Below are 22,929 nucleotides of genomic sequence, written 5' to 3' on the forward strand. Positions count from 1 at the left end.
CAGATGGAAATCCTGGTGAGTGAAGCCAGGTGAAAGTCCTAGTGAGTGAAACTAGGCAGATGGAAAACCCTGGTGAGTGAAGCCAGGTGAAAGTCCTAGTGAGTGAAGCTAGGCAGATGGAAAACCCTAGTGAGTGAAGCTAGGTGAAAGTCCTGGTGAGTGAAGCCAGGCAAGGGAAAATCCAGATGGATCAAGGATGATCGGACATCTGGTGTTGGGAAGTCCAAGTAGGTCAAAGGATTGACTGGATACTTGGCATGAAAGAAAAGTCCAAGTAGGTCAAAGGGATTGACCGGATACTTGGCACAGAGAAAAGTCCAAGTGGGTCAAAGGATTGACCGGACACTTGGTAAGGGAGTCCTAGCAGTCAAGGGAGTGACTAGATGCTGGCATGACATATCAACAGTCAAGGTTGACCGGATGTTGGTTTGGATATTTGGGACTTGGTTTTGGACAAAAACCAAGTCTGGATCGATCCGTGGATCGATCCGAGCTTTCCGGAGCACCGATCCGCTCTGGATCGAGCAGCTCGGATCGATCCGTGGATCGATCAGATGTCCCAATCGATCGGTGGATCGATTGGGACGCCGCTGCTGCGATAAGCGCCGGATCGATCCGTGGATCGATCCAGCGCTTTCGAGCAGAGCGCTCTGGATCGATCCGTGGATCGATCCAAAGCCTCCCCGATCGATTGGGAACATTCGAATCGATCGGGATCCGACCGTTGGCGTCGTTTATAGCTGCAGACGTTCGATGGCTGCGCAAGCGCTTCTCCGATTCACTCCAGATTACTTGCCAGCTCCTCCACAGCGCTCTCAAAGATCAGATCGCCAGTTCTTGAAGGATCTTGGAAGCTTTCCAAGTCAAGAGGCGGATCAAAGGCAAGAAGAGAAGCTAGGGTTAGGGTTTTGTACTCATTGTAAGCTTGTAAGCTTGTATTTTGTTTCCCTTTCCTTTCTTCTTGTACTGAGAGTCTTGTAGGGCTTCTCCGCCCTCGGTAGTTACCGAAAAGGAGTGTTTTCATAGTGGAGGGTGCGTGCGTGGTGTGGATCCTTGGACTAGTCACCTCTTGTGAGGTGGATACCAAGTAAACCAACCGTGTTAGCGTTGTTGTATTTGTTTCTGTATTTTCCGCTGCATATTCTTGAAGAAACAAGCAACGCCGAGCACCGAACGAAGCACGACGAGCTATTCACCCCCCCCCTCTAGCTACTTTTGGTCCTAACAAGTGGTATCAGAGCAAGGCCGCTCTTCACCGGAATCATCGCCGGAAGGGTCAAGTACAACAAGAAAAGCTAGAGGGTGAAGAAGTTGGAGCAAATTCTTCAAGTTCAAGATTCTATCAAGCTCAACTTCAAGATGCAATTCCAAGATGGACTTGGATTTGACACAAGGGTGGCTCCACCATATTCATCTACAAGCTTCGATTCTTGGAAATCAAGAATCGAAAATTTTCTTATGTTGGAGATAGAGCAATGATTTGCTCTCATGGAAGGTTTTGAAGCTCCAACAAACTCCAAGGGCAAGCTTCTAAAGAAAAGCAGATGGAGCTCAGAGCAAATTCAAAGGGGCGAGGCAAATGACAAAGTGACCAAGCTTCTGGTCAACTTATTGCCTAGCCACATCTTGGCTCAAGTTGGAGAGTTCGAAGATGCCAAGGAGCTTTGGAGCAAATTGGCCAAGCTTCATGAAGAGATCCCCTCCACTGTACAAGATCATGAAGAATCCAAAGAGGGTGACTCTTTGGAGCAAGACCAAGAGGAGGACCCCGAGGTTGAGAGATACTCAACCTCCGAAGAAGAGGAAATCCAAGAAGCTTCATCCTCAAGGGAATGCACCGAAGGGAACAAGGAGGGAGCATACTCCTTGTTTCATGTTCAAGATGATGAAGCCTCCACCTCTAGGATTGAGGGGGAGCAATTCTTGGTGACGCCGGATCAAGAAGAAGGAGAAGCTTCTACATCCGGGTCAAGTGAAGAAGAAGAAGATTGTGCCACCTCCGAAATTCAAGAAATATCAAATGGAGGAGCAAGTGCCATCCCTATACAAGAAGGTATAAATGTTTCAATTAATAATAAAAATCATATAATATGTTTTGAGTGTAGGGAACATGGGCACTATAAGAGCAAGTGTCCCAACTTGGCCAAGAAGAAGGGCCAAGTGGCACAAAAGGGCAAGGAGAAGCCCAAGGAGACCACCCCCGGGACAAAGAAGAGCAAGGAGCACATTGTGTGCTTCTTGTGTCAACAAAAAGGGCATTACCGAAGTCAATGCCCCAAGGGGAAGAAGATGGTCAAGGCTCAAGGAGGCACTAGTCAAGGGGGAGCCTCCAAGGTAAAAAGGAAGGTAACTTTCATTGAGCCTATTCCCTTGCAAAATGGTAAAAAGCATGCTAGGTCAAATTTTTATCATTTTAATGTGATTTACCATAAGAATAGGAAGCATGAGGGCTTTAAGGAAAAGCATGTGGCCCTACATGCCAAAACTACTATCCTTAAGGCTAGGAATGTAGGTAAAAACCTAGGCAATAACCCTAAGGATGTAAGATACAAGCCTAGAAACAAAAATGCTCATGGATCAAATGAAAAACCTAAAACTAAGGACTTAGTGATAGAAAATCAAGTCTTGAGGTCAAGACTTGATAAAATGGAAAAGACCCTAAAAAGGATGGAAAATATCCTATTAGGGCAAAATGAGCATAACCTAGGTTTAGGGGTACAAAAGCCATCCAATGGCCATAGAGGTTTGGGATACAAACCAAAGGCTAAGAAGGATGTGTCCTCTTACCATAGAGTTCCATATAGTTATGGAACGAACCCTAAGTCTAGAGGTCAAGCCAAAAATGCTAGGGAAGTCATCCCTAAGAGTATTTTTGCAATAAATGTGACTAAGACTTCTAAGAAGTCTAAGAAAGTCACAAACAAGGTCACAAGGGAGGTTATCCCTAGAGTTGACCTAGAAAATGTGACCAAGGCTTCTAAGAAGCCCAACAAGGTCACCAGGAAGGTATCTAGGGAAGTTATCCCTAGTGAGTACCTAGAGCATCCAAGGAGCACCAATAGGTGTTGGGTTCCTAGGAGCATCTTCTCTACCCCATAGATGGGTTAGAGAGTGTCAACTCCAATTAGAAGGGTAGTTAACCCAACTTTGAGGAAATTGACACTCAAGGAGCATTTTCAAGGTTTTTGTTAACCTTTGAAAATGAAATGAAATATGCCAACATTTGAGGACATGTTTATTTTAATTGGCATAAATTAATCAAGGGAATAAGAAATGCAAACTTAGGCTTTGGCATTTTCTTGAAGCACTTTAGGGCAATCTAGGTTTAAGGTGTAAGTTTAGCTAAGACTTTAAGGATACTTAGATAGTTAATCTAGGTATATTTTATTTATGCTAAATCTTGCCATGATTGTTTGCCCATCATATGCCATGACATCATGTCTATTTTTACATTCATGTTTTATTATGAAAAATCCAAAAAATACCATGTCATGACATTCATACATCATGTAGCAATAGGATATTTTCTTTTGAAAATTATTTTCTTTTGATGTATGCCATAACATAGTCATGCATTAAGTTTAATTCCTTGTAATTAAGGACAAATGGCAGTTAACGACACTTATTGACAAGTGACATCCTAAGTGGATGTCTAACATTTCTAAAATGCCTAGATAAATATGCATGATCCCTAGATTAGGGCAAAAACCAAAATCTACATCTCACAAAGACTATAAGGTGACTTGTATGTGTTTTAGTGCATATTATATACAAGTGAGATGTTAGGATGATGAACAAAGCTCAAGATGTTGATTTAGTGCATTCCTTTGAGTTTTAAATTCATCAAAACACATAGTTATGTGTTTTCCCATCATTGGGAAAGCTAATGTACAAGTCATGTGCATTATGCCCAAGGAACATGATGGGATATTGGTTTTGAAAATGTTTTTAAAATGTTTTTGGAAAACCTTGGTGAAGGCTATCTTTTGATAGTAATCATCATTGAATAGTTAGACACAAACTTGAAGAAAAACACTAAAGTTTTTGCAAGTTTTCAAGTTTGTGTCAATCTTTGAAAATATGATGTATTTTCATAGAAAGCTATTTTTCCATGATTAAGTATGCCCTAAATAATGTCTACACGAAATTTTATAATTTTTGGATTTTTGTAGAATTTTCTAGGGGTTTCTGAAGTTGACTGAAATGGAATTTCAGCAACTATCAGAGCTCCGATCGATCCATGGATCGATTGGAGTTCCTGAATCGATCCATGGATCGATTCAAACGGCAATTCCCGCGAGCAAAAGCTCGCTGGATCGATCAGCCGATCGATCCAGGGAGTCTGAATCGATCCGTGGATCGATTCAGAAAGGTTCAATCGATTGGAACCCAACTCCAATCGATCCAAGTTGCTGATTTTGGCTGGGAAGGCCTGATTTCAGCATCTTTGAACCTCTTTGAGTCTAGGTAACCATTCCAAACCCCTTAAATACATTTGTATACATACAAAGGGTGTTTTCATGTTGAAAACAAGGATGGATTGGTTAACGAAGACTAAGTAGAAGTTTAGGTTGAGGATGTTTCAAATTTTGAATATTTGAACCTCAAAACTTCCAAATTTGGGTTTCCTAATGTTTTAGGGATTCCAAGTCATTGTTGGTGCAATGACAGAAGTTACCACCATGTCTTTAGGGGGAGGGACTCTTTAAAGACATGAAAATTATTTTCATGAACCTTGGAAGGTGGTTAACCTTCTGTTGTGAACTTGCTCAAGGTTGAGCATTTAAACTTGAAATGGGGAGAAATGGGGAGTGGATATCCTCATTATTTCAAGTGGACACTCATGTGGTAGATAATGCTCAAGGTTGGGTAGTTGTCTACATTGAGGGAGAAGTTAAGGATAAATGAAGGGTATGGGACCTTCATTATCGTGTTGATCACAACGAGTGATGTTGTGAACAACGATGAGCAACTCTTCAGGGGGAGAGTCTTCAACAAATGGATTTGTTGAAGTGTGCCCAGAATTGGAGCATAGGTTGATGTGTGTCCAACGATGGGTTGATGTGTGCCAATAGGGGGAGAATGTATGGTTAAGCTTAGTCCTTCATTACCTATGGGAAGGTCATAGGGGAGAATGAAAGGACTCATGAAAGGGAGTAAGTTAGGCTTTCATTACCTAGAGGGAGTTTGCCCTCTTGGGGAGAATGAAGAGCTTAATTTATGCTTTCATTACCTAGTGGCATGAAGAAGGAGGCTATGGGATTAGCCTAACTTACATATGGGATTGTAAGTGTTATTGTGGTATTGTCAAACATCAAAAGGAGGAGATTGTTGGTGCAATATCCCTCAGTCAAGGTTGACCTGGTAATCAAGCTGAGTCTTGGTTTGGGTTTAGATGTTTGACAATAAGATATTGATTGAAGAAGAGTCAAGTAGGTCAAGGTTGTTGGATATTGAGGAAGTCCTAACCGGGATGTTAGGCAAAATGAAAGTCCCGGTGAGTGAAGCCAGGAAGAAAAGTCCTGGTGTGAGGCAGAAAGAAAGTCTGGTGAGTGAAGCCAGAAGAAAAGTCTTGGTGAGTGAAGCCGGTGAAGGAAGTCCTAGTGAGTGAAGCTAGGCGGATGGAAATCTGGTGAGTGAAGCCGGTGAAAGTCCTAGTGAGTGAAGCTAGGCGGATGGAAAACCCGGTGAGAAGCCGGTGAAAGTCCTAGTGGTGAAGCTAGGCGGATGGAAAACCCTAGTGAGTGAAGCTAGGTGAAAGTCCCGTGAGTGAAGCCGGGCAAGGAAAATCCAGATGGATCAAGGATGATCGGACATCGGTGTTGGGAAGTCCAAGTAGGTCAAAGGATTGTTGGATACTTGGCATGAAAGAAAAGTCCAAGTAGGTCAAAGGGATTGATGGATACTTGGCACAGAGAAAAGTCCAAGTGGGTCAAAGGATTGACCGACACTTGGTAAGGGAGTCCTAGCGGTCAAGGGAGTGACTAGATGCTAGGCATGACATATCAACAGGTCAAGGTTGACCGGATGTTGGTTTGGGATATTTGGGACTTGGTTTTGGACAAAACCACGTCGGATCGATCCGTGGATCGATCCGAGGTCTGGATCGATCGCTGGATCGATCCGACTGCCCCAATCGAGCTTCGGATCGATCCGTGGATCGATCCAGATGTCCCAATCGATCGATGGATCGATTGGGACGCTGCGATAAGCGCTGGATCGATCCGTGGATCGATCCAGCGCTTTCCAGAGCACAGAGGCGCTCTGGATCGATCCGTGGATCGATCCAAAGCCTCCCCGATCGATTGGGAACATTCGAATCGATCGGGATCCGACCGTTGGCGTCGTTTATAGCTGCAGGCGTTCGATGGCTGCGAAAGAACTTCACCGATTCACTCCAGATTACTCGGCAGCTCCTCCACAGCGCTCTCAAAGATCAGATCGCCAGTTCTTGAAGGATCTTGGAAGCTTTCCAAGTCAAGAGGCGGATCAAAGGCAAGAAGAGAAGCTAGGGTTAGGGTTTTGTACTCATTGTAAGCTTGTAAGCTTGTATTTTGTTTCCCTTTCCTTTCTTCTTGTACTGAGAGTCTTGTAGGGCTTCTCCGCCCTCGGTAGTTACCGAAAAGGAGTGTTTTCATAGTGGAGGGTGCGTGCGTGGTGTGGATCCTTGGACTAGTCACCTCTTGTGAGGTGGATACCAAGTAAACCAACCGTGTTAGCGTTGTTGTATTTGTTTCTGTATTTTCCGCTGCATATTCTTGAAGAAACAAGCAACGCCGAGCACCGAACGAAGCACGACGAGCTATTCACCCCCCCCCCTCTAGCTACTTTTGGTCCTAACAGTGGCTCGTCAAATGTAGAGGCGGGTGTGGAATCCGGGCGTCGACGTTTCCGAGTGCGTAGCGGCACATCATCGGCCGAGCGGTCCTCCACCACAGCTTCGGTAGGAGGTTCTATGCCGCCCGCGGCCTCATCAGGAGGGGCGGGGACGTCTGAAGCTTCAGGGACAGTTGGTGTCCCAGCACTTTCTTCGCCGGCCGGATCAACCGGATTAATGCCCCGTTCGGCGGCCTCCTTGCTCATCACCGCCTCAATCTGAGCGGCCTTCAATTTGAGCCTCTCGGTAGCTTTGGCGCGCCACATGACTTCAGCTACAGAAGCAGAAAATAAATCAGTTAGAACATAATAAAGGGGGAGATAAGGGGACTTACTCATGCTACAGGGCAGATCGGCTGGGGTAGAAGACAAGCCGAATATATGCATTACTCCCGGAAGGAGCATCTTGTCAATATGATAGCGCTGACCGACTAGTCGTTCGGCTGCATAGAGATAGTCCGTGTCACCTCTAAACTCGCCGAGCTCCGTTTGCGCGGGCATGGCCGTCTGCCACTTGGTGCGGAAAGTTGGCCGCTCTGGGAAACGTATATAGAAAAAATGCTCCTTCCAATGTTTGTTGGAGCTCGGCATGTGGTAAAAAAGGATGAAGCCTATCCTAGATTGGAAAACAAAGGTACCCCACTCGGCTTGCTTGGGATAGTAGAAGTAGTGGAAAATTTTTGGAGTTAAGGGGATGCCGTTCAGTTTGAACAAAACTATCACTCTGCTCAGCAGCCTAATAGAGTTAGGAACCACTTGGCCGAGCGGAATGCGAAAATAGTTGCAAATTTCTAAGAAAAACTTAGGGGGTGGAAAACGCAGTCCGGCCAGGAATTGGTCTCGGAAGAAAAGAACAGTGCCGGCTAGGCCGATCGGCCGGCGTGGCTAGCACTATTTGATGGTCGGTCGGCAGGTCGTAAGTTCGAACGAGACGCAATGCGTCTTCCTCGTCAAAACGGCTCTCCATGGTCGTATACCACAGACCCAGAGCGCCGCCGGCCGACTGCGAGGTGCTGGTCATGATCAAAAGACGAGAATGCGGGATAAAAAAGGAGGGTTCAAGCAGAGAATGGAAGGAAACCGACTGAAGGGGACGAATAACAGGAAGAAGAAAACGTCGAGAGTAAGAAAAAGGGTCTTACAAGCGAGGGAGATGGTCAGAATAAGCCGTGTGGTCGCCGGAAAGCCTGAGCACAAGGTGGCCGGCGAAAGAAGGAGCAGCAAGGTGTCTGGAAATGAGGAGGGTGAAATGCGGCGAGGAACATGGGTCGGAGCTTTATATGGACGGCCGCCATTATTGTCCACCGTCCGATCCAGGTCACGGATACCCAGATCATCATCCAGCCGTTCATTTCGAACGGCGGTTGTCCCATTGGAAGTGACGCCACCGCCATACACTGTCAAGCGCACGATCGCCACGTGTCAACTGCTTACTGGCCGCATTTAATGAGCTCCCCTTATCGTGTGCAGGGCACGTGATAAATAGTGGGGGGGGAGCATGGGACATGGATTCCGAGAGAAGCACAAGGCACGGGCAAGACACTGCCGAACGGATAAGTATCCTTATGCCTGGCCGAGCGGATCATTTCTCAGTCAGATCGGCAGTCCAGTCAGTCGGACTTCGCCTCTTTCGACTAGACTCGAGGGGGAGGCAAGTGATCCGGTGGTAAGAATCCGGAACCCCATAACGAGGGGTCAATGCCACGAGGAGGTCAAAAGGCCCAGTGGCTCGCTGGAGAAGGACGAGCCGACCGGATTTAGAAGAAAGGGACATCTGATAGTAAAAAGCACCCTGGTAAGGACCAGGGTTCCGACGCTCAACGAAACAGTACATAATCACCGAGCGGAGGGATGCGCCGCCCGGCCGACGAAGGGAGTTAAGGCCGTCCGGACGCCGTTCTTTGCCCGGTCGGCCGGACGGATGTCCTAGCCGGGCGGTGGGTAAAGGAAGGGAACACCCTCTGACAATCGTTAAGTCGCATGGCTACATCATACTCCTACTCTGGTAACGGGGTGTCCTGTTGTCCCATCGAAGACATGCTCGGACTGTAGCAGTATGGTGTCAGGTAAGCTATTTGACAATCGCATACCAAAGTATGGGTTGCTGACACGTCTGTTGGTTGCTACTCGGAAAACCTAGAGGTTCCACTGTACAAAAATTTTGTACAAAGGTCTGAACCTTTTCCTAGCTACCATGTGTTCTTTTAAATTAAATTTTGGATCGCCTGCGGAACTTAACACGTTTGATCCAAAACTTAATCTATTTGTTCTTTTAGGTTTTGACTTGGATCTCCTGCGGAACTTAACACGTTCGACCCAAGTCTCCTTAAGTTATTAATTCCATTAAATATTAATTTCCATAAAAGGTTCCCAGTACTGACGTGGCGAGGCACATGGCCTTCTTGGATATGGGAGCAACCACCACCGACTAGACAAAACCTTTAATAGAAAGCTAATATTTAATTTCCTAAAATAACTTTAGGTTAACCAAAGAGAACAATCAAATCACAAGGAAAAGAAAGAAAACAAAAGAACACAACTTCGAAAAACATATTCGAAATACTAGAACGTAAGCCTCTTGTATTTGGTATTATTTCCAAAAATAACTAGTATGATGCGGAAAGAAAAAATACTAGTTATACCTTCTAGAAAGACCTCTTGATCTTCTACCGTATTCCTCTTCTAACCTCGGATGTTGTGTGGGCAACGATCTTCCGGGATGAGAACCACCAAGCACCTTCTTCTTCCTTCTAGGTTTCGGCCACCAAAATTCTCCAAGAGAAGTAGAGGTCCGGCCACCACCACCAAGCTCCAAGGGATGCAAGAAACAAAACCTCCTTTCTCTCTTTCTTCTTCTAGCTAGAACCGGCCACCATCAAGAGCTCCAAGAGGGATTGCCACCGGCCACAAGAAGAAGAGAAGAGAAAGAAGCTAGGGCCGACCACCAAGGAGGAAAAGAGAGGAAGAATAAAATAGAGTTGATCACCCATGAAGGCACCTCTACCCCCTCTTTTATAATCCTTGGTCTTGGCAAATAAGGAAATTTAATTAAAACTTCCTTAATTCTTTTGCCATTAAAAGGAAATTTTATTTAATTAAAAAAAATTTTTTTCTATTTGTAATGGCCGGCCCCCTTAACCCCTTTACTCAAAGAAATTTTAATTCCCACAACAATTAAAACTTCCTTATTTGCTTTCGGAAATTTATAAAAATTTCTCAAATAATTTTCCCTTCATGGTGGTTAATAAAAGGAAATTTAATAAATTAAAATCTTTCTTTTAAACATGTGGATAAAAAGAAAGTTATCTCTAAAAATTAAAATCTCTCTTAATCTACAAATAAGGAAAGATATCAAATCTTTTCTTAATCTTTTATAGAAACTAATAAAAGAGAATATTTAATTTTAAACTTCTCTTTTAAATTATTATCATGGTTAAAAAGGAAAGTTTTCTTAAAAATAAAATCTCCTTTCAATCTACAAATAAGGAAAGATTTCAAATCTTTTCTTAATCTTTTGTAGAAAGCTTTAAAAGGAAAGATTTAATTTTAAACTCTCTTTTAAAACTATGATATCCACATAAGAAATAATTTTAATAAAAATCCTTTTTAATATGATGTGGTCGGCCACCTAAGCTTGGGCTCCAAGCTATTGGCCGACCTTAAGCTTAGGCTTGGCCGGCCCTAAGCTTGAGCTTCAAGCTTAGCTTGGCCGACCCTATTGGTTGGGTAAGAAGGTGGGTATGTGGTGGGTATAAATCTCTATATACAAGAGGCTACGATAGGGACCGAGAGGAGGAATTGGTTTTGGTCTCCGATAAAATTAAGCATCCCGTGCTCGCCCTAACACACAACTTAATTTTATCAATAATAATTCATTCCACTAGAGAACTATTATTGAACTACGCACCAATCCCAAATTACATTTTGGGCTCCTTCTTATCATGAGTGTGTTAGTCTCCCTGTTTAAGATATCGAATGTCCACTAATTAAGTGAGTTACTGACAACTCATTTAATTAATATCTTAGTCCAAGAGTAGTACCACTCAACCTTATCATCATGTCGGACTAGGTCCACCTGCAGGGTTTAACATGACAATCCTTATGAGCTCCTCTTGAGGACATTACCAACCTAGTATCTCTAGGACACAGTTTCCTTCTATAATCAACAACACACACTATAAGTGATACCATTTCCCAACTTATCGGGCTTATTGATTCATCGAACTAAATATCACCCATTGATAAATTAAAGAAATAAATATCAAATATATGTGCTTGTTATTATATTAGGATTAAGAGCACACACTTCCATAATAACCGAGGTCTTTGTTTCTTTATAAAATCAGTATAAAAGAAACGACCTCAAATGGTCCTACTCAATACACTCTAAGTGTACTAGTGTAATTATACAGTCAAAATAAACCGATACCTAATTACACTACGACCTTCTAATGGTTTGTTCCTTTCCATTTTGGTCGTGAGCTACTGTTTATAAAGATACTGATAACATGATCCTCTGTGTGACACCACACACCATGTTATCTACAATATAAATTAATTGAACAACTACATTTATCATAAATGTAGACATTTGACCAATGTGATTCTTATTACTAAATAAATGTTTATACCAAAAGCTAGGCATTTAGTATACACCCTAACAATCTTCCACTTATACTAAAAGACTAAGCTGCCATATCTGCTGCCATACATCTGATTCCTAACCCTTCAACATGTCCATCAAAAGCTCTTACCTTAAGGACCTCGGTGGAAGGATCTATAGGTCATCACCTGATGCAATCTAGGCAGCAACAACTTCTCCTCGTTTATACGATTTCTCGTATTGGGTGGTACTTGCGCTCTTTTGTGTTTACTTGTCTTTATAGACTTATGGTTTCTTCGAGTTTGCTACTACACCAATATTATTACAATAAATTGTAATAATCTTTGGACAAACAAGAAATCATATCTAAGTCTATCTTGAGATTATTGAGTCATTCAGCTTTTATAGCTACCTCAGAGGCTTGCCATATACTAAGCTTCTATGGTAGAGTCCAGAAAAACACCTATGCTTATCACTCTTCCATAGTTATGACTTTACCTCCTAAAGTAAACACAAAACCCCGAGGTTGACTTATTATTGTCCCTATCCGATTGGAAGTCAAAATCCATGCAACCCACAAGGACCAAATTAACTGTCTTGTAAGCTAGCATATAATCTCTAGTGCCTCTAAGGTACTACAATATATGCTTTACTGCAGTCCACTGTCCTTGTCCAGGGTTACTTTGATATCTGCTAACTATGCCTTTGGCAAAACAGATTTCTGATCTCGTGCATAGCATACATTAGGCTTTCAACAGCCGTAGCATAAAGAACTGCCTATATTTCCTTTATCTCCTTTGATGTCTACAGAGACATATCTTTAGATAAAGTTACTCCATCCTGAAAAGGTAAGAAACCTTTCTTGGAGTTTTGTATGCTTAAAACGAACAAGGATTTTTCCGATGTATGAAGCTTGGGATAAGTAAAATATTCTTTTCTTGCGATCCTTTATTACTTTGATCTCAAGAATATATACATTCTCCCAAGTCCTTTATATCGAATTGTTTGGACAACCATACCCTTACTTCTGACAATATTTTGATATTGTTTCCAACTACCAAAAATGTTATCTAAGTATAGTACAAGAAATACCACCACGTTTCCATCACATCTTTTGTATACACAAGACTTATCTGGTTACTAAATCCATAGATCTGGATTACTTTGATAAACCGGATATTCCAAGACCTTGAAGCTTTGCCTCAATCCATAGACTGATTGAGCTTACACACAAGATGCTCTTAGCCCTTTGCAATGAACCCTTCTGGTTGCTTTATATGGATGTTTTCTTCAAGACTTCCATTAAGGAATGCTGTCTTGACATCCACTTGCCAAATAGATAAAAGAATCCGGATAGACTTAAGCATGACTACCAGTGAAAAAGTTTCCTTTTTCATCAAGCCTTGCTTTGAAAGTTACTACCTTCCTGTCTATCCCTCTTTTCCTATTATAGACCTTTTTACACCCAACGGCTTTTACACCATTTGGTGATTCTACAAGCTTCCAGATTTTATTAGAATACATATATTCTAATTCTTTTATTCATTACTCTTTGCCAAGATGCTGCATCTTTATCTTGGAGTGCTTCATCATATGACCGGAGATCAGGTTCATGTCCTCCAGGGATCGAGTCCAAAAACTCTCCCAAAACATGAACCTATTTAAGTTGCATAACAATCCTCCCACTACAACAAGACACTTTCTGTAATTGTGTATCAATTTGTGATACGTGTTGCAGTTTTCTTGTGGTATCTCATCTTGTACAGTTGGTACTAGGTTAGACATGTCCTTTATTATTTCCTTAAGAACAAATTTACTTATGAGCGCGTGGTTCATTATATAGTCTTTTTCTAAAAAATCAGTCATTGATGCTAACAATGACCTTCTGATTTTTAAGACTATAAACCTACTTTTGTTTATCTAGGATAACTTACAAACAAGTGAACTCCTATCCAACTTATCATTGTCTCTCTTTAACATATGTGATGGATTACCCGAATCCGAATATGCTTCAAAATAGGTTTTCACCTATTCAGCAATTCTATATGAGTAGAGAGTTCTAACTTGGAAGGTACTATGTTCACTTTTGTTATCAGAGTTTATCCTTAAAACAAATTTGGTAATTTTCTGAATAACTCATCATCTATCTAATTATTTCATAAGAGTCTTTTACCTTCTTTCTACTACACCATCCTTGTTGGGGTGTACCAGGTGCAGTTAGTTGGGGTTGAAATCCAACTACTGATAAGTGACTCCTAAAATCTCTCAAGAGGTACTTGCCACTATGATCTTACCATAGTGACATTTACTTTAACATTTCTCCGCATCAGCCTTGTACTCTTTGAACTAATCAAAGTACTTAGTCTTGCGGTACATTAAGTAAATTTATTTGTATCTTGAATAGTTGTCTATAAAATAGATGAAATATTCAATACTACCTCTTGTCTGGATAGTCATAGGATCACATAAATCAGAATGAACCGATTTCAACATATCTTTGACTCCATACCCCTTGGACTTAAAAGCTTCTTGGTTATTTTCCTTCCCAGTAAGACTCGCAGGTTGGAAAGATTTCCACTACTAATGAACCCAAAAGTTCATCAACTACCAATGAATCCTACTTAAGTTAATATAACCTAGCCTTAGATGTTAAAGATATAATTGGTTCATTTTCGAAGGTTGCTTTCTCTTAAGTTAGAAGATGTGTTATTAATTTCCATTTGTTGCATCATGGGAGTTATTGGATTATAAATTGTCAACCAACATACCAGAATAGATAACTTGCCTATTTTTCTTGATAACAACTTTGTTATCAAAATAGACACAATATCTATTCTATAATAGTTTAGAAACTGAAATCAGGTTCTTTCTAAACTTAGTATGTAAAGACAATTCCTAATAATCCAAATTTTATTCCTATTAGAGAATAAACCTCTCCCACTGCAACAGCTGCTACTTTTGCAGTAGTGCCCATGTGGACGGTGTTTTTTATTTTCATTTAGTTGTCGGGTTTCCTGGAACCCTGCAATGAATTGCAGACATGATCAGTGGCTCCCATATCTACACACTAGGTACCGGTAGATAACTCCACTAAACATGTATCAACTAATGAATAAAATACACCTATATTGTTCTTAGTTCTAAGAGGACAGTCTACCTTAATGTCCAAATTCTATTTCCAATTAATTATAATTGGGACCACTAAGTCTATCCTAAAGTATATCAGCTAGGGATTGACCATCTTTATAAGAATCACAAAAATATTTGGTTAAGACCAACTCCTTAAAAATCCCCATGAATTTTGTATGCCACGTTAGTGTGGACGTATACAAATTCAAAGAGGAAATTTTATCATTTAATTTTATTATCTCGTCAACCTTACTTTATGACGAATAAAATTAATAGTTGGTCTATCTTTAATCAAATATTTGGTCAAGACTCTAAATTTAAAATAATATTGATTCCTCTAACAATACTATTTAAATTTACCAACACCTCAAAACACCGTGAATTTTGCATGCCACGTTAGTGTGGACGTATACAAAATCAACATTTGTAAGAGGAGGGTTTTACCCATTAACTATCTTGTCAACGTAACTTTATGACAAATAAAATTATCTCAAACACCGTTAATTTTGTATGCCACGTTAGTGTGGACGTATACAAAATCAATCATTTGTAAGAGGGGTTTTAACCCTTTAATTTTATTATCTTATCAACCTAGTTTTATGACAAATTAATAGTTGGTTTCATTTGGTCACACAAATAATAGCAGTGACTCCGATGGGCAGGATACTATTAGATGTGTCTAAGTGTATACCATTACTTGACACTAAGTCCATTAATAAGATTATGCCCCTTCCGTTGGGAAGATCACACGCCTTAATTAACTTCCTATAGTCATCCAAAATGGAAGTCTGTTCTAGTGATCCGCAAACAAGCTCATCCGTTATGGAGGAAGGCACTCAGAGCCAACGCAAGCTTTTTGCATCACTTACAAACCAGTAATGGAGACCATGGGATTTACTTAAAAATCCCTCTCCCACTTAGTTATTTATTAATGAGGAATTTTAACTATGCTAGCCTACTAAACTTGTAAACTAACATGCACACACAGCACAATATAAAAGCAATAAATAGAAAATCTAATTTTCAACTATTATGACTTTTATCTCTAGTTGTCCTCCGTGTGTTGTCATCCCAAGCTGCTGCCATATTTGGCCACCGCCACCGGGTCTAACTGTCGCCTCTATCTTGCTCCTTGTTCCGCTGCGCCTCTGGTCCTTAGAAGGTTCCACGCTTTGCAAGATTCGATCCGCGACATAAATAGAATTTTACAATTTTGATCCTATATTCCATAAAAGGAATGTACATGTATCTAGATCAAAATAAAATCCTAATAAAACTAAATACAGCTCCTGCTGTATTTTAATACAATCATGCACACATATAAATGCCCTTGACATGTCCAAGGGTCCAATCACACACATAAAACTATAAGCCATAATAGTTGGATCCTGCATCCACAAAGTTAGCACATCCTACTATTATCCTGCCTAAATTATGTATGACATGTGCATAATTAAACTAATACCAAATACACAGAGGCTAAACCCTAGCTCTGATACCAATTGTTGGTTGCTACTCGGAAAGCCTAGAGGTTCCACTGTACAAAAAATTTTGTACAAAGGTCTGAACCTTTTCCTAGCTACCATGTGTTCTTTTAAATTAAATTTTGGATCGCCTGCGGAACTTAACACGTTTGATCCAAAACTTAATCTATTTGTTCTTTTAGGTTTTGACTTGGATCTCCTGCGGAACTTAACACGTTCGACCCAAGTCACCTTAAGTTATTAACTCCATTAAATATTAATTTCCATAATCGGTTCCCAGTACTGACGTGGCGAGGCACATGGCCTTCTTGGATATGGGAGCAACCACCACCGACTAGACAAAACCTTTAATAGAAAGCTAATATTTAATTTCCTAAAATAACTTTAGGTTAACCAAAGAGAACAATCAAATCACAAGGAAAAGAAAGAAAACAAAAGAACACAACTTCGAAAAACATATTCGAAATACTAGAACGTAAGCCTCTTGTATTTGGTATTATTTCCAAAAATAACTAGTATGATGCGGAAAGAAAAAATACTAGTTATACCTTCTAGAAAGACCTCTTGATCTTCTACCGTATTCCTCTTCTAACCTCGGACGTTGTGTGGGCAACGATCTTCCGAGATGAGAACCACCAAGCACCTTCTTCTTCCTTCTAGGTTTCGGCCACCAAAATTCTCCAAGAGAAGTAGAGGTCCGGCCACCACCACCAAGCTCCAAGGGATGCAAGAAACAAAACCTCCTTTCTCTCTTTCTTCTTCTAGCTAGAACCGGCCACCATCAAGAGCTCCAAGAGGGATTGCCACCAGCCACAAGAAGAAGAGAAGAGAAAGAAGCTAGGGCCGGCCACCAAGGAGGAAAAGAGAGGAAGAATAAAATAGAGTTGATCACCCATGAAGGCACCTCTACCCCCTCTTTTATAATCCTTGGTCTTGGCAAATAAGGAAATTTAATTAAAACTTCCTTAATTCTTTTGCCATTAAAAGGAAATTTTATTTAATTAAAAATAAATTTTCTTTTCTATTTGTAATGGTCCGCCACCTTAATCCCTTTAATCAAGGAAATTTTAATTCACACAAGAATTAAAACTTCCTTATTTGCTTCAAAATTTATAAAAATTTCTCAAATAATTTTTCCCTTCATGGTGGTTAATAAAAGGAAATTTAATAAATTAAAATCTTTCTTTTAAACATGTGGATAAAAAGAAAGTTATCTCTAAAAATTAAAATATCTCTTAATCTACAAATAAGGAAAGATATCAAATCTTTTCTTAATCTTTTGTAGAAACTAATAAAAGAGAATATTTAATTTTTAAACTTCTCTTTTAAATTATTATCATGGTTAAAAGGAAAGTTTTTCTTAAAAATAAAATCTCCTTTCAATCTACAAATAAGGAAAGATTTCAAATCTTTTCTTAATCTTTTAGAAAGCTTTAAAAGGAAAGATTTAATTTTTAAACTCTCTTTAAAACTATGATATCCACATAAGAAATAATTTTAATAAAAATCCTTTTAATATGATGTGGCCACCCAAGCTTGGGCTCCAAGCTTATGGCCACCACCTTTAAGGCCAACCTTTAGGCTTGGCGGCCCTAAGCTCGAGCTTCAAGCTTAGCTTGGTGACCCCTATTGGTTGGGTAAGAAGGTGGGTATGTGGTGGGTATAAATCTCTATATACAAGAGGCTACGATAGGGACCGAGAGGAGGAATTGGTTTTGGTCTCCGATAAAATTAAGCATCCCGTGTCGCCCCGAACACACAACTTAATTTTATCAATAATAATTCATTCCACTAGAGAACTATTATTGAACTACGCACCAATCCCAAATTACATTTTGGGCTCCTTCTTATCATGAGTGTGTTAGTCTCCTGTGTTTAAGATATCGAATGTCCACTAATTAAGTGAGTTACTGACAACTCATTTAATTAATATCTTAGTCCAAGAGTAGTACCACTCAACCTTATCATCATGTCGGACTAGGTCCACCGGCAGGGTTTAACATGACAATCCTTATGAGCTCCTCTTGAGGACATTACCAACCTAGTATCTCTAGGACACAGTTTCCTTCTATAATCAACAACACACACTATAAGTGATACCATTTCCCAACTTATCGGGCTTATTGATTCATCGAACTAAATCTCACCCATTGATAAATTAAAGAAATAAATATCAAATATATGTGCTTGTTATTATATTAGGATTAAGAGCACACACTTCCATAATAACCGAGGTCTTTGTTTCTTTATAAAATCAGTATAAAAGAAACGACCTCAAATGGTCCTACTCAATACACTCTAAGTGTACTAGTGTAATTATACAGTCAAAATAAACTGATACCTAATTACACTACGACCTTCTAATGGTTTGTTCCTTTCCATTTTGGTCGTGAGCTACTGTTTATAATTTATAAGGTACTGATAACATGATCCTCTGTGTGTGACACCACACAACATGTTATCTACAATATAAATTAATTGAACAACTACATTTATCATAAATGTAGACATTTGACCAATGTGATTCTTATTACTAAATAAATGTTTATACCAAAAGCTAGGCATTTAGTATACACCCTAACAACGTCTACACCTCGGTGAACGTGCATTAGTTCTCTCCTCGCTCTATAAATAGAGCCTCTTACTTCGCCGCAGGTACGCGCGAGTCTTCATCTTGCAGCCACCTTCTTCATCTATTTCTTGCCTGACTTGAGCGTCGGAGGGCCGTCGTCGGGACCCCCCCCCCCCCCCCGGCTCGGTTTTGTTGCAGGTTCGCCGGAGCACTCGAGGATCCAGCAGGGAGCGCCACATCCCCAGCGTTCGTTGACCCCTGGTTCGGACAGGATCACTTGTGTTAGCCATTTGAATGTGCAACGAAAACCATGATTCAAACTTGATTTCACATTCATAACGTCAAATTTTTACTTGGTATCTATCTCTTTTAGGCGACTAATCTATGGCATAATCCTAGTGATATCCCTTTACTATGAACTTCTTCGTTTCAGATATATTCCAGAGGCGAAAAAGTCTCTTACAACAAATTCACAATAATACAATAATGAAAATGAATATAACTTACAAATGAAAGCAAAACAACTTTATAAGATGATAACTTCAATTTGATTTTTGTTGGTAGCTTTGGAATATCTCTTGTTAGTCTGGAAATGTAGCAACGCTTTGTCCTTAACTTCCAAAAATTGATAACTTCAAATCAAAATACAAGTCCCTTTTCTAAGGTTGCAATTGGGCTGAAATTTACCTCCAATCGATTGGGTTTACTCACCAATCGATTGTCATGTCAGATCCGATCGTTTAAACTTGTAAAATGATTAATTTGCTTAACCATTCCAATTGATTGCTTTAAGTCAATCACTTTCTGTTCGCTGACCACCTTCTTCCAATCGATTATTTTAGGCCAATTGATTCCCAAGCTTTCTATTCGCTAGCCACCTTCTACTAATTGATTGTTTTAAGTCAATTACTTTTTGTTCACTGGACACCTTCTTGCAATTGATTGGTTTAGGCTAATGATTTCTAAGCTTTCTGTTCCCCGACCACCTTTTGTTAATCGATTGCTAGCCACCAATAGATTGCCCCACGGTGTTTTGTCCGCTCGAAATAAGCTATCAATTGATTGCTTCAACCGATTACTTGAATCTATTGAACCAATCGATTGCTCAAGCAACAAACTCGGAATGTCAGGTTTAGGGTTTACCAACCACTCGATTGTCAACATTAATTTTAGCTTTTTCAAGGTTGAATTCGTTTCTTACTTGGTATCCAGTTAACCTCAACCTATCAGGATTTCCTCTGTCTAACATCCTGTCATTCATGACCTACTCGGACTTCTTGTTGTCCAATATCTGATCAATTTTGACCTATTGAGATTTTTTCGTTTCCTAGTATCCGATTAACCTCAATCTACCAAGACTTCGCTGTTGCCTAACATTTGGTCAAACTTGACTTGCCAGGACTTTCTCACCCATGTCAAGTGTCCTATCCTACTTGAACTTTTGATCACCAAGTGTCCGATCAATCTTGACCCACTTAGACTTCCCTCTTGCCAATTTCCCATTGAACTTTCAATCATCAAGTGTTTAGTCCTCCGTGATCCACTTGAACTTTTCTCTTGCCAACTTTATGTTGGACTTCTGATCTTTAAGTGTTCAGCCTTCTATGATCCACTTGGATTTTTTCCTTATCAATTTTCCATTAAACTTTCGATCAGCAAGTGTCCGGTCCTCCGTAATCCACTTGGACTTTTCTCTTGCCAACTTTTTATTGGACTTTTGATTTCTATCAAGTATTTGGTCAACCTTGACCTACTTGACTTCTTACAAACATATTAATCAAATATCAAAACTCAAATTCGAGTCAACCCAACCTTGGTCAACTTAATCAACTTTGACCTAAGGTCGATTGCATCAACAAATACAATGGTAGAAATCCACCTCGCACTAGAGGACAATGATGTCAAAGCTTTATTTGTTGGTGCAATCGACTTTCAGGGTTTTGATATTTGTCAACATGTTTAATGGAGTTTAGTCAAGATTGACCTAATCAAGTGGAAAGTCTTAACTGGAGGTTAGACAAGGGTGAGAAGTTTACCGAGTGATTAGTCATCCTAACTAAAGATTAGGCAAGGGAAGGGTGAGAAGTCTATTGATTGATTAGTTCTAACTGGATGTTAGGTAAGAAAAAAATCCTAAGGAGAGGTAATTCTAAGTAGTGAAAAATCTCAGACGAATGTGTAATCAGATCTATTCATTAAAAGAATCGATTAGATACATTTTATGTACCCATATATTTGAATCAGATTTCGGATCAATCTATATTGATTGACTACCTCTATTATGTTATTGCTAGCAAATACCGTTGTTTTTCATTTTGAATTTTCCAATTCATTCCCGTAGTAGATCCGGGCCAATTTTTTTTCTAATCATTCGATAAAAAAATTCATTCTCTTCATAAAAAAGAGGAAGTAGAACCAATAAAGATTTCAACTCTATGCAAGAGAAATCCCTAGGGGGAGGTAATGTAACCCTAGGTAATGAAAAATCTTAAAGAAGTTAACTCTAAGCATGGGAAAACTCTAGGGAGAGAGGGGAGGGGGTAATCCTAGGTAATGAGAAGTTTTGAATGAGTGAACTCCAAGCAATTGTGACCAAAAGATTTCCGATCAATTATGCATGGTCGACTGGACCAGTGAATCTTGAATGCTACTAACAATACTGATTCTGTCCGAACCAGGAGTCAACGAACGCTGGGGACGTGGCGCTCCCTGCTGGACCCTCGAGCGCTCCGGCGAACATGCAACAAAACCGAGCCGGGAGGGGTGTCCCGGCGACGGCCCTCCGACGCTCAAATCAGGCGGGGAATAACAAACAGATGGCCTCAAGATGAAGACTTGCATACCTCCGGTGAAGAAATGGAGACCTTATATAAACCTCTCGAAGAAGCCTGGGCGCGCCAATCAAAGCAACCACCTGCTTTTGACCATGCCCAGGTATGGGTCTGTCAGAAGGGCCATGCCCAGATATGGATCTGTCAGGAAGACGTCCAAGAGGTCATACTGCTACTGTATCAACCTTTCCATGATGTGACGGCAAGATCCTCCATCGTGCGATCTTGTGTACGGCCTAATCATCAGACATGCTTCTGCTGATATCCCATATCCCGAGCCGAGCGCCTAGGCCGCTCGACCACCTTTGTACCCTCGCCCTTATCTTGGCCGAACGGACAACCCGCTCGGCCCTTCGGTCCCAGCCGAGCGGACTCCCGCTCGGCCCTTCGATCCTCCTGCCTTGGCGTCGGAAACCCAAGCCCATGGATGGGTTATCTCTAGCTCCGCTCGGACCATTACCCGCTTGGCCAGCCCTCCATCCGTCCTTAGGCTGGGACCCTTCAGAAGGTGAGCCCCCCATTCTTACCGCCGGATCAAATACTTTACTTTGCTATTTTATATTTATTGTGCTAACTTAGTATTGTAGAAAAGTCTTAATCGATTAAGTTGTTCAGACACTAAACAGTACTAGAGAAAGTTCAAATAAGTCTAGAGGAACAAATGTTTGGTGGATAAATTAGGTAAGCAACTAAAGAAGAGATTTCTAGTGAGAAAGAGTCCCAGTGGGACTGTAGGCGCTAATCCAACTTAAATCTAATGTGGAAATCTAAGTTGAGAGTAAGACTAAATCCTGATCTTGATAAGATGGATTCTAATTTATAAATATATAAAATATTCATGCATATATTCAGTATTCTTCTGACTCTGTGTTGTAGAGGCATATGTAGATCTTTAAATTTTGTGCGTCTAGCCACCGATGGACCTTGATTAGAATCCCGAATCAAAAGTTACTGTTTCCGAAAGAGTGTCGTGTCGAACTAGTGGATTGGAAGCGTTTTGAATTGTTTGGAGACGCCTAAAACTGAGACATCCTGGGTCAATCGGAGGCAACTTGCATTAGAAAAGTTATCAAGATGATAACGCATAGATCAGATCAATATTCATGAAGGCGTCCTGATACATTGGAAACACCCCTAGTACTAGTACCGATGACATTTATATTGATCGAGTTATGAATCTACCGTGTGGCACATCATTTCCATCCCGCTATGTATTTTAAGAAATAAATATATGATTTGGTAAATAAAAATTAGTTGCATTTTAAAGTATTTTTAAAAGTTGAATGTTTTTTACTAAATTATCCTTTTAAAATTGAATTTGACTTCTTCAATAAATAAAATATATAATTTTTAATCTCGCGTTTATGTAAAGGTTAAACTGATCTTATGTATAGATGGAGGGAAGATAACTTTAGAACTCTAACTATTATGTGA

The sequence above is a fragment of the Zingiber officinale genome, chromosome 2A (assembly GCF_018446385.1).
Source record: "Zingiber officinale cultivar Zhangliang chromosome 2A, Zo_v1.1, whole genome shotgun sequence".
In the NCBI taxonomy this organism is placed as follows: Eukaryota; Viridiplantae; Streptophyta; class Magnoliopsida; order Zingiberales; family Zingiberaceae; genus Zingiber; species Zingiber officinale.